The sequence below is a fragment of the Melanerpes formicivorus genome, unplaced genomic scaffold, assembly GCF_026170545.1.
Source record: "Melanerpes formicivorus ecotype bairdi unplaced genomic scaffold, bMelFor1.0.p_v2 SCAF_7, whole genome shotgun sequence".
Lineage (NCBI taxonomy): Eukaryota > Metazoa > Chordata > Aves > Piciformes > Picidae > Melanerpes > Melanerpes formicivorus.
This window is the reverse complement of record NW_027142359.1, coordinates 11,592,963-11,605,685: the sequence shown is the minus strand read 5'-3', so window position 1 is coordinate 11,605,685 and position 12,723 is coordinate 11,592,963.

The window sequence follows — 12,723 nt, the reverse complement described above, 5'->3', positions numbered from 1 at the left end:
TTCTGCACATTCCACTTTGCCAGTAGATGCCGCTGGTAGCTTGCCAAGTTGCTATTTAGAAATTACATTTACATCTTCCCAATGATATGTTAGGTTTTTGTAATACCTTAAGCAGACAAACATTTTAAGAATGTTTCAACAACACATTCTTATAATTTCCTGCCTAATGAGTTGATTTTGCCAAGCAAACTGGGGAAACACAAGGATTTTGGATGGAAATCAGGTCTTTTTTTTAGTTATACAACTAAAGTCCTTGGTCCTCTTTTTCATGCAATGCTTAAACTTTTGCAGGCTTAAAATAATAGAGACAATACATTGCAGTGGAAATCTGCCTAATTTTACATCTTGTACATGGAAGAAAAAGAAAGCTCATTAACCAATAATAAGAATATTTCCTCTATGTAAATCTATCTATAAACTCTGTTACTTAGACCTGAGTATCACCAAATGCAGCAAAGCCAGGCCAGTTTTAGGAAGATTAGCACTGTAATAATTTTGCCAGGAAATGTTAAAATGAGAAGCATAATATCTAAAAAATGTTGCTTCCTCATAATAAATGCAATATCAAACCACCATGATTTGATGCTACCAAAAATAAGGAGTTCATTCAAGACCTGAAAACTCAAAGTTTATTTCCTTATTCAGTGGTCTGTAAGTGTGACAGTTGCAACCACCCCCTGCCCCAGGCAGGAGAGACCTTGAGGTGAGGCTTGTGAGCAGCTGATCTGTATCGGCTTTTTGTTTCTGGTGTCCCTTATTCTAAGGTCCTTTTGTTTGCTTGAAGAACCAACTAATTGATCAATTGACCACAGCCAAATCGACAGGGGTATAAATGGAGTTCTACAGAGAGGAGAGTTCTTGCTCCCTAGAAGCAGCCTTTGTAGCTCGGAACTTCTCCCCTTTGGAGCGAAGCCTAAGGAACTTCACCGCCTTTCGGTGAGTACAGATATACACACACACATATATATCTCCTGGGTATCCGTGGGAGATTGTCCTTTTATGAGTGGGTTGTGTGCACATTTTGGCTCACATTTCCAATTAATTTAATAGTTTAATTAGTTGTGCAACACTATTTCCCCAGGCGACATTCCAACCTGTAGTTTTGCGGTGGAAGGAGAGCAGATTTACTGGTAATCAATCAGTGGCTGTTACCTGCTTTGTCTGTCTCCTTCACGACAGTAAGCCTCTCATTTTCGGATCAGGGAAACCAGTTCTGACAACTTGTCACCCCAAATACTCTAGGTAAGGAAACTTAATCTCTCTTTTGTCATTTGGCAGGAAAATCATATTCTGCTGTTCTCAAAGTTCTATTCTATTGAATTTAATAGCATAAAATGGGACGATTACTACAATTTTCCCTAATAGGCTGGATTGCTCTCATGCTATCAATGATAGGTGATGTGACCCTTAATAAGAGAGAGCTGGAAGATATAAATTATAGCATACATTTCTCTGTGTTTCTCTATAAAGGAGTGGAAGATTTCATCACTGGAAGCAATGCTTATTTCATTGTCAAAGGAAAATGAGCACAGACAAACATTGCTATGTCATCTGCTCAGATGACTGCAGATACTCTGATGTTTTAAATCCATCATTAAAATGCAGAATGTTGTTTCTCTTTTAAAACTTTATTGCTCTGTTTTAACTGCAGAAGCTTTAAGCTTTGTCAATATGGATGAACGTGAATATGGACACATATATGATGCATGTGTATACCCTTGTGAAAGATTATATCCAAGACAGACTGATAACGAGCCTGAATGTGTAAGTGAAGCTAAACAAATGATGCCGGATTCTACAGTGTGTAGAACAGAGACAAACAGAGAAAGCTGCTGAGAACTCTCAAAACTACACCACCCTGTTGTCACCTTCTCTTCCCCTTTTCTGTGTGCATTGCTCCCCTTTGGACTTCTCTTCCTTGCTGGCATGCAACACCAGTGCCAGCACCTGGTGTAAGCAAAAGTCTGGGACCTAAATGATGCAATGGATCTCTTTTAGGGCAAGTGAATGAAGCCGTTAAAGCATAGCCCAGCTCACCTCTAATTTGGGTGACATGAGGCATTTAATTAATCAAAAATGCTCTGAAGTTCCATCAGTCACTGTCTTTCTCAGTTTCCCAAGTTTTCCAGTAGGATACAATACATTCTTTCCTACACACTCTGTAGTATCATTAGACCTGCTTCATTAAAGGTTGTAATTACACCTTGATACAGCATAATTTATTTCAGGAAGTCATTTGGAATATGCCTCTCCGTGTAGCACCATTTAATGCCTGCATGCCAAGGGACCCTGACTGCTGTCTTTCCTATGAGACTGAAAGATCAGCTCATGAAGTACTTTGGCTGTGCAAGTCCTAAATAATCCTCTTGATAAGTCAGACAAGCAAGACTTATGCCAGTAACTGATATATACCCAAACCATTCTATGAGTCTATGTCCAACTTTACATATCCAATTTTGCCATCTAGGGTTAACAAATTAATCCTACCTGGATTTATTTTTGGATCTGTATTACCATTAAAAATCAGGTTCTGAAACTGGAATATGTTCTGGTTTTTGCATGTCATTTTCAGAGGTAGAACAGCATTAAAAGGTCAGTGAGACTAATGTAAACAGTATTAAAATATTGCTAAATAGATCAGGGGGTTTAGCAGTTAAACCGAATCCCTCAGAAGATAATTAATTTCATTTTCCATCAGTGGTTCCATTGAGCTGTTGGCTCAAGTGATGAAAAACCATAACAGTAAAGACTAATAAAACTTCATCACTCTATAGGGTGGAATTATACACTCTATTTTGAACCAAAGACAAGTCAATGCACACACATATGATCTCATTAAGCATATATAATCTCTTCAATACATAATTAATTTCAAAGATACAGGAAGTCCTACTGCACTATTGATAGATTTATTTAAGATAAGCTAACATTTTCTCAGGGAAAAAAATGCATAAAATGTTCACAACAACCTTTTTGTTTGTTTGTTTTGCTTTGTTCAGGACTTTCCTAAAGTTTGATTTGATGTTGTGACCGTTTGAGGCTGTGCCTTTAAGAAAGGCACTACAGATGTATTCATATTATCTTGATTCTGGATTAGACTGGACACTGCTGTATACCATCAATATTGACAGCCTCAGGTTTAAGCTTCCTTTACATCAGACTCTTCACTTGTCTCAAAGCAGTACCTTCAGACTGTAACTCTCCGTAACAAATCCTACAGAAACATAGTGTAAGAGAAAATTTAAAACACATAACTTTTCTGGAATTCATTAAAATTATTTAAAGGAACTTTTTATACCTCAACAGTGGATGAGGCTGAGGACCTTCAGTCTCACACTCCCTAAATGGTCTGCCTCTGTGCTCTTCTGACGGCAGGACTTAATTTCAGACGTGGTATTGCAAACTGGCAATGTAAACAAAACAGAGAGGAGGTCTGGTAAGAAAATAAAGCTATGAGGACTAGATGTAAATAGAATTTATAGGATTTTATAGGTCAGGCATTTTTACATTTCTATGCAAATTAGATCAAATAGTGATAGCACCAGACTTAGCTACCTGCTAATGCTTTGCTGATGCTTAGTGAGGGTGTGGGCCACAGACTAAGTGGATCTGTCACAAGCTTAGTTGTCTTGCACCTGTGATCCCCTGCTGTCTTGCCCTCTGTGTACTTGCCCCAGTGCCAAATGGCTTAAACTGCATTGGATTTGATGGGTGAGCTTTCTTTGCAGAAACTGTCAGGAATGCTAAGTCATCTTCAGTCTTTCTTGCTATGTATGAAAGCAAGAGAAGCTCAGCAAGACACAGATTTCTTAGCAGACTTTTTAGCTGATGCTACATTTCAGAAAATGGTATCTGTTATGTCTGGTTTCACTCAGATAACTGCTTCCTGATGCCTTCTTCAGGTCTTAGATGTGACTTTAGTTTAGGCAAGCCCACAGACCTAATATCCTGTCATTTCTGGATGCCTGCTGCATAAAGGAAAGGAAAACCATTTTTTTTCCCTGGATGGAATAGAAAAATACTGGTTCATTTGGATTTTTTTGATGTAAAAGCCGAAAAGTTCAGTAACAATTCAATCCCATACTAAAGCAAGATGAAGACTTACAACAGACTTTACTTCTGGTAATGTTAGATGTAGAGAGATGTTGCTGAACAATTGGAACAGAGGCTTCTCTGAGTTTTAAAATTAAATAACAAAAGTACAGACTGTACTAGACACTGTACAAGAGAACAGCTTAGCACGACCTAATGATCAGGGAAAGCACAGCTGTCCAAGACAATTAAGAAAATCTTAGTAGATTGGCAGTATAATCAGTCTAGTCTATGGGCAGGTCATTGCTGGCTGAGGGGTAATCATGTTCACACTCTTGTCCTCTCATTTTCCAGCTAAACAGTAACCAGGGAGCAGAAGAGTATTACAAAGTAGGAAAACAAATTATGTCTGTTCCCCTATTTTCTAGTAATGTAGCACCATCATGAGACATAATGATTTCTATACTCCTTCTTTAATTTTCTCTAATACCAGATCTCATTCCATAAAAGAATAGGGAACTATGCCATTTTTAACACACTATCAGGTTTCTACAAATTACTTTTATTTCTGTCATCTGTGAATGAATTTGCAGTGTGTACAGAAAAAGTACTTTCAGATATCAAACTAGTTGAAAGATCATAACTTTGGATTTTATTTAAACATAATAATATGAAAGTAAAATTACTAAAAAAAACCCCAAAACCCACAAACCCTCAAAAAACAACCACCACCAAACTCCCAAAAAACAAAACCAAAACCCCAACAACCCAAAACCTGTAACTCATTTCCATATTATCTTAGCAAGCCAAGTAAACATGTTATATTTATTAAATTAGGTGTTCAGTAGTAACATCTGTAGTTAGCAAGTCCATTCCTGCTTAACTACAGTGTTAAGTGTCAATGGCATATTTTTTCACTGAGTAATATACGAGAGGATGACTCTAGTGCAATCATATTCACTGGGAATTACTCTTCAGTAGTGAAGGATTTAAATGCAGAAAGACTATTGCGACATGTTATTGAACAAGATAAGGCTGGTACTAACTAGCTAATGTCATAAGATGTATTATACTCCTCAAGGAAAACACAACTTTGCTCCTTTTGAAACCCACTGTTTGACTTTTTAAATACAAAAAAATGGTAACGCAACTTATTCCGAGGCTTACAATGGCTGTGGTATTGTAAGCTTTTTTTACCACCTAGATTACTTTTTTTATATTGCTAAAATAAACCACACCAAACCAACCAGTTCTTGATGGAAAGGCATGAATTTGTCTACTGCCATACAGTAAATATACAGCTAACAGAGACATTTTTCACTGGATAGTTTTCTGAAACTCATCATTTATGGATATGCAGCCTTTATATCCCTGAGATATTTTTTTGCTTGTATTATGCATGTATTGCTTCAATATTTTATTTTATCATAATGTAACTTGTAAAAATACATCTGGAGAACCAGCAAACACCTTGGATATATATGGTCAAATCAATATAGTCACTTTCTGAAGTAATCTCTTAAAGCCTGTTGGGATAGCTGAAAGCAATGAGACAACTCAGTTTGCAATGTGAACTATGGTTTCAGGTTTTTCTTTTAAGCTAAGAGGGCACAGTTCTATAAGAAAGTTAGAGAGCTGTACAACAAAAATGTTTTGTAATCAAATATGAGGTCACTAAATTCCTAAGTGGGTCTTATCCATAGATATGAACAGAATCCAAGCAACTTCATTAATGTTTTATTATTTACTGTTTCTGATTTATTAAAGAACACTTGTAGAGAGCTGGAAGGTTACCTCAGCTTTTTACATTTGTACTGTAGGTTATGTTCCTTTGTCTGGGAGATACTACAGCTTAACAGATGTCTCCCAGATGGTCATCTGATACACTGTCACATACAGAAGTCAGGTCAGCAACTTTGGAAATAAAATCCAACTCACAGGAAATATTTATAGTTGATTCAGCATGCAGCCATATGACCTATTAATGTTTAAGAAAAAGCAAGAAGAAAAAAAAAGGTATGATCTTAGTATATAAAACTTGTGATAAAAATATTGGGGAAACTTAGTTGGGCATTCCTAACAGCTACTCAAGATTAAAACAAAAGAAAGGGGAAAAAAAAACACAAACATACTTAAAAAGAAAATTGGTAAAAAATGCCCCACCTTTTAGTTTTCTATTCCTGAGGCCTAATCGCCTAATCAATGTCCAAACAAATGAACTCTCCCTCATAAATATCATATGATTTCTGCCCAAACAAGGGAATTAAATGGATAGTAGAAAATATGAGCTGCAAATGAAATACACAATTTTTCATATCCTCTTAAGAGCCTGCCCATAGTTATCTAATTACATCTTTGAAGGTGGGCTGAAACTCACCTGAGCACACCCAGAACTTTGGGAAAAAAGTCTTAGGGCTTTCAAGGTTTTTTAATTCTACATTTGCTTTAGTCCTATTTCAGGTTTGAAATGCTTTATTTAATGCAAGATTTTTTTATCACAGTGGCTGCTAAAGTGCTTTTAGTCATACAGCTTCAGTGCTCTTTATCTACCTTGTCAAAAGGTGCTGCAGCATTTCAGGCAAATGAGGCAGTTTCTCAGTTTATCCTGCTGTGTAGAGTTCAGTTATCTGCTCCCTAGGATCTGGATGAAGGACTTATTTTAGTTCTGCTTTTTTGTTGTAGCACAGGCTGAACACCTGGCCACGAGTTTTACATTCCTTTTGTTTATAAAGCCTGCATCATAGAATAGAATTCTTCAGTTGGAAGGGACCTATGATGACCATCTAGCCCAAATACCTGAGCATTTAGAATTAAATAATCTGGTTTAAGCATACAGATTCAGAAAACATGAAGAAATATGTTTGCCCTAGATCTACACATTTCAGGTCTAGTTCCACTGTCATTATGTGACCTCAGTAGAAATACTGCCTGAGTGAAGTCTTCAGCTTTCAGTGAGATACTTGTGAAGTGCATGAAGACATGAAAGAAAACAGCAAACCTTGTGCTTGTATGTGGTTTCAGTTAGCAATATCTTCATTTCAATGTCATTTGTTATGTACTCCAATTTTTTTAGGATGCTTTGAAGCATTCTTGCTGCACACCGAATTAATTTTAAATTGGCTAGAGTAGTGTGTATTGGTGCCAAACATAATAATTAGTTCTAGGATGGATTTTCATATCCTGAGACTGGATGGTGCATTTTAAAGGACTTACAAATGTCAGAGTCGCTGTAGCTTTTTATTGATAAAAGTCAGTTTGGGCAGCAGAACATGCTTTCCTGGAGATGTTACAGCTCTCTCTGAAACAGGATTTTAAAATAGAAATTTACCTTTAATGTTACAAGAGTCTATATAGAAAGAGAAAGAAACTAAGTTTATTTCTTAACAGCAGAAGTGTGACTCAGGAACTTGGTTATGCTATGTCACTTTAAATCAATCTTTCTCTAGCAGGAATGTTGCTTGAAATTTAAAACATAGATTTAAAAAAGAATTTGAATAACCTTTAGAAAAGCTGTCAGTTTTCATCATTAACTGAGGGTCATGCTATTTTTTTCATTCTATTATCCTTAAGGGGCAAAGAGTTATTTTGTACAGCATTCCAATATAGGTATATTATATAACCAAACATCACCATACCAGTTCTGCTTTATTGCAACTTGCAACCTTTTTCATTTGATCCAGTTTAAGTCTCCTTGAAATACTTGAACATGCTGATTTCAGCACTCAAGTAGAAAACACCACATTCTGAACCAGAAAGATTTCCCTTGCTGGTGGGAATTTCACTTCCTCTCTGGCTGCATGGTGTCTGGTTGCTGGCCAGGCTTAAATCATGACAACAGAAAATACCTCTTTAAAGATGTCTGCCCAACACCTCTTCAGTTTATGCAGATGATATGACCCTTCCCCATAATATGTATCCACTCCAGACCAGCTCCTCAGTTCTATCTATTCTTTCCTCTGCTGGGTGCATTAAGCTTGCAGAGACATGTATTTTACTGTATTAAGTGATCTATTTATCTCACCATCAACAGTTTGAGCATTTCAGTTCATGGCTCGAAATATGGCTCAAAAATGTTTAACAGCTGTCAGACCTTTCATCCATATAAAAGTCTGATTTTCATGTATGGTATCAGTATTGGCCTTTGAGATCATACACAAATATCATGAGAAGTTTGCATAAGATAGCAATGTGCGAGTATTTACCAATGATACTGAAAACAGACTGTGGTTTGGGTTGACTCAAAAGAAAAAGACTGATAATCTGTCTCATAAACCACACAAAAAAAAGCAGACTTACTGTAAGAAAGATCACGAAGAAGAAAGAACTACAGAAAATTTAGGATTATGCATGTCTGAGTGGCCATCAGGAGGAAGTAGCATAAACCACTGCAAGGGAAAATACAACCAGTGTAATCCCAGCATGTACAGTGTTAAGGAAATAAGCTACTTCATGACTGAGTAGATTTAAAAAAAAATCTAAAGAAAAAGTGGATATAACTTAGTACTAGAACACAGAAACAAAAGCAAGGGAAAGATTCCATCTGAGCAAGTTGTATAAGCACAACAACAAAGATTATTTTTCCCATTCCTTCCTTCTTTACCATGCCTCTACCATTTCCCTCGTTGACATTTTTTTTACAAAATTACCCGGGGGGGGGGGGGGGGGAAAAGACCAAACAACAAAAAGAAAACCAGAAGTAAATAGGTATAAAAGGAAATTACCACATTTTAAGAGGTTTTTCCCTTCATGAAATTTCCTTCCAAAACTTCATACATGATATTTGCATTGAATTCACCTGCAGTTCATGAAAGGGAATGCAGAAAATGTCGGAAGCAGTTCCTTGTCAATAATACATTAACTTTCCATTACTGCATTGAGTTACAACTTGGTCAGCTTTACTCTTCTACTCTTTACTGTCACCATACTCTTTAGAGAAAAAAGACTTGCCTACTCAGAGCTTTCAAGGCTTTAATGGCCATGACCATCCTGATCTGGAGCCTCCACTCACTTTCCTTGTCTGTTGGCCCAGGAGCTCTGTTTAAGCTCAGCATTGGTCCTTCAATAGCCTGTACCACACTGCTGGAGGAGTACTTGTCTCAATGTAATGGTAATCATACCTATACTTGGCTGTTGAGCTTTTTCCTTCCCTGCAAACTGGCCTCTTGGCTTCATGATTGATTATCAAGCTGCTACAGGCCTGCTTGGTAACCACTGATGCTGATGTGCATGGATTGACTGTCTCCCTTGATTTCAGACCTTTATCATCACAATGAACTTGTCTTGTGACCTGGAGTTTCGGTTGGACATGGTGGTCATTTCTGGACATTCCCTGCTTACCTTGCTCATGTACTGTGGGGTTGGACCCTGGCTGGTGAGGCTGGCTCTGTTATGCTCAGCTGATTTGTATCAAAGTTACACTACAAAAATATCATTCTAAGCGTACAAAATGCTGCATTAGCCCCACAGCTTTAACTACTGTACAGAACGTTCTCCCCTTCAGGCAAATTTTTTGTTCTAACACTTAAATGATTTTGTTTAATATCATTTGCCTGCTGCAATCTATTTTAACCTTATTGTAGATAACATTTCCCATAAGAAAATGGAAGAATTCCTGCAAGAAATTGAAGTTTGTAGGACTTCACAGAAATGGCAAATGGTGAAAAACAGTGAGCTTGTGTGACAGAATGCTCTTCATTTGCATGACTTTGAGAAGATCGTCAGTAAATTTGTGCCACCTTTGAAAGTCTAAGGGAGTTCTTGGCTAAGAGACCTAGAAGTATGGATCAAACCACTGCACTACTTAATATAAAAAGGGGAAATGACTTATGGCAAGAGATATTGGAAATAAATAAGACTACCTCATAATTTACCAATAGTTGCAAAATAGAAACATCTTTAATTCTATATGCAGTTACAGCATAGAAAAATAAATACAAAAATTGAAACTAAATTCTAACTAATTATGTAGGGCAGACAGAATGAAATATAAAAATAAATATTAAACATTAAATCTCTTCTTGGCATAATTTTCCTCTTTTTCAAATCTTTATTCAGAGCAGTCTACACTGGCTTCTAGAATCATGTGAAATTCAATACTGTCAGACAGAGCTACTGCTAAGATGTCATCTCTATGGATTTATATGAAATCATGTATTTAAGAACAAGAAAGAGCATTACCATTTTTTCACATGAAAACACCCTGGAATTCTATAAAATGAAGAGTAACAACAGTCCAGCATTATTTGCTGTTAACTGACAGCATCATCTGGTGGCCAAATATGAAAAGCAGAATTCTAAGTGAATTATCCACTGTTGTGGTACTTATTCAGACAAAAGTACTAAAAGCATGAAGAAAATGGCTACGTGCATTTCTGAAAGCATTGTAAACAAAGCCCAGGAAAGTAGTTTCCTGAGTTAGTAGATAATGCATTTTCTTTTTTCATAGTGTGCTTTATTACATTTCTTGTCTAATAGAGGAGATACCTGCTTTTAACTGTATTCAGATATGCTCTAAATGGGAATAAAATCATTAGTAGTAATTTTGCAGTCTTTTCGAAGTTATGATTATGCTCACATAGATGAGGTATGTTGACCATGGCTGGATGCCAGGTGCCCACCAATGCTGCTCTCTAACTCCCCCTCTTTGTAGGGATAGGGAAAAGAAAGTATAATGAAAAGCTCACGGGTTGAGGTAAGGACAGGGAGAGGTCTCCCCAGCTGCTGTCACAGGCATAAGAGACTTGGGAAAATTAGTTTATTACCAATCAAATCTGAGTAGGATAATGAGAAATAAAACCAAATCTTAAAAACACGTTTACCCCTCCTTTTCTTCCTGGGCTTAACTATACTTCTGATTTTCTCTACCTCCTCTCCTTGAGTGATGCGGAGGAATGGGGATTGCAGTCAGTTCATCTCATATTGTCTCTGCCACTCCTCTGGGAGAAGACTCATCACGCACTTCCCCTGCTCCTCTGTGAGGTCCCTCCCATGGAAGACAGTCCTTCACAAACTTCTCCGACCTGACCCCTTCCCACAGGCTGCAGTTCACATGAACTGCTCCAGTGTGAGCCCCTTGTGGAGTCACAAGTCCTGCCAGAAAAACCTCCTCCAGTGTGGGTTCCTCTTACTGTGGGTCCTACCAGGAGACTGCACCAGCATGGGTTTCCCATGTGGTCACAGCACCCTTCAGGCATCCACTTGCTCCTGTGTGTGGTTCTACATGGACTGGATGTGGATATCTGTTCCATCATTAAGCCCCACTGGCTGCAGTGGGACAACCTGCCTCGCTGTGGCCTTCATCATGGATTGCAGGGGAATTTCTGCTCTCATGCATGGAGTACGTCCTCACCCTCCATCACTGACCTAGGTATATGCAGAGTTGTTTCTTGCATATTCACTCCTCTCTATGGCAGCAATTCCTGTGGGGTTTTTTCCACTTCTTGAATAGGTTCTTACAGAGCTACTATGTTGCTGTTGGGCTCAGCCTTGGTCCCTGGCAGTTCCCTCTTGGCAACAGCTGGCATTGGCTCTATTAGACACAGGGGAAGCTTCTAGCAGCTTTTTACAGAAGCCATCACTGTAGCTCCTCTTCCCCATCCCCAAACCTTGCCAAGCAAACTCAATACAATAGCACCTAACAAAATACAGCTCAGGTTTTGCTGTAGCTCCAGATCCCTTCAAAGGGAGCAGCTGGATGCACAAATAGCAATGAAGTTTCCTGTGATTACAGCTCTGATACCAGATGCATGAAACAGCCCAGTTTGCTGTAAGTCCAGTTGCATTTAAGCAGTCAGACGCACAAATGACAGGGTTTATTTACCTTTGCAACATATACACAGCTTTTTTTATGACCGCAAAGCTTTCTTCTTTCTTGTTTTTCTTCCAAATACGTATTTCTTATCAACTCAAGAAATTTTAACAGGGAATTTAAAATTTTACCTTTATGAAGCTACCACACATTTATATTAATACAGTCACTTCAAAATGGACAAAAGGGGGGTGGGGGAAATCACCAAGAGGTTATTTTAGTAGTGCAAAACTTATCTGTGCAGGCTGTAGAATCTTCACCCTCAGGGTCTTTTGAGACCAAGCTGGAGAAAGTCCTAAGTGATGTAGCTGGAATTCAGTGTTGACCCTGCTTTGAGTAGGAGGCTAGACTAGAGGTCTCCACAAAAGGGTCTCCTTCCTTTCTTAACTGATTGAACCTGTACTCCTGTCTCATATCAATATTACTAAATTGAAATTTCCCTCTATATAAGCAAAGACTTCTAAACCTAGAATTTCCACACAAAATCATGATGCTTTTTTGTTCAAGTATCTACAAATTTGCCATCTGGGAAAGTGAAAAAAAAAAAACCCAAAGAACCAAACAAAACAACCCACAAACCCCAAACAACCCACATTAGTGATCTGTTTTGAATGTGGGGATGAGGGGAGAGAGGTGACAAAAAGATTTTGGTTTCTGCATCTTAAAACAAAAACAAACAAACAAAAAACCCCACAACAACTAACAACCCAACAAAACCCTGCACATTTTTATTGCCTTGGTTTATATGATACTCTGTTAAACCTAGACACGTTCAGCGTCAGTGGCCTGGTCCATCAGGGAAAAAAGACTTTAAAACATTTTTCCTCTGTCTTTGAGAGGAGATTTTGGGCTGAGAGGGACTGAGCATCCATGAGAGACTGTTT